The sequence below is a fragment of the Dipodomys ordii genome, unplaced genomic scaffold (genome assembly GCF_000151885.1).
Source record: "Dipodomys ordii isolate 6190 unplaced genomic scaffold, Dord_2.0 Scaffold84, whole genome shotgun sequence".
Lineage (NCBI taxonomy): Eukaryota > Metazoa > Chordata > Mammalia > Rodentia > Heteromyidae > Dipodomys > Dipodomys ordii.
In genome coordinates this window covers 6,228,247-6,229,267 of record NW_012267300.1, presented here as the reverse complement: position 1 = coordinate 6,229,267, position 1,021 = coordinate 6,228,247, and positions in this window count along the sequence as shown.

Below are 1,021 nucleotides of genomic sequence, written 5' to 3'. Positions count from 1 at the left end.
GAATACAATAAATAGACATGGACACAGAGGGGCAGCAAAGAGCACAGTTTTGACTAAGGAGGAAACATTTTCTCCTTGGCATTATTTCCCATGTTTTTCCTCCACCCTCCTCTTTGTAAGGCATTAAACTCCAAAGGGCAGATGAAGAGACATCGAAGGTTATTATGATTTAAAACCGTGTTCACAGAACATTCAGCTTTGCTCCCTCATTTTATGAGTTAACATCAAAGTAACTACTCATTTGTTTTGTAACTTTGTCTAAAGGAGGACGCAGCTGAGGAGGTACAAAGCTAGGACTTAATTTGCAGCTCGGCTGTTATTTCGGTGTGAATTTTCAAGGGAAATGTTTGTGGGTTTTTGTTGTTGTTGTTTTTTAATGACAAACTTTTTTTCACACCTACAAAACCAAGATAACGATTTCTGCTTGGTTTTTAATGAAGAATAACACAATCGACTTGTCAACCAAAGCCCCTATTTAGTTAAGGCCTGTGTTTTAACAATTTAATTCACTGTGGATCTTAGCCTGCAAACAATCTTAAAAAAAAGTTTTGCAGACAAATCCCACACACGGAAACGAGGATCAACCCAAATTTCAACCAGTCAGCTGTTCCCTCCCTGCCCACTCAGGAATGTTCCCGGGTGCTTTTCCTTGCCTTTTAGGCTGTGCCAGGCGTGAACGACGGTGGCACTCAGCCTCGATTCTCCACCCTCTGCACTCAGACGTGTTAAAATGCTGCCACGGGGACCCAGACATTTAAACGTTGACTCAGGCGTCGTTTAAAATCAGAGTTGTCTTCACACGCTGCACTGAACGTTAAATGGATTTTACAGGTATTTTCACAAGATGTGACCCTCGCCGGGCCTGAGATGAATCAAGATGCAGAGCGCGCTCTCGGCGCCGGCTTCCCTTCCGTCCCGGCGGCCGAGGGTTCCCAAGGACAAGGAGGAGCTCGGCGTCCCCGCGCGGGACGGCCGGTCCTGCCCGCATCCGCCGCTCCTCCCCGCACCCGCTGCCCCGCGG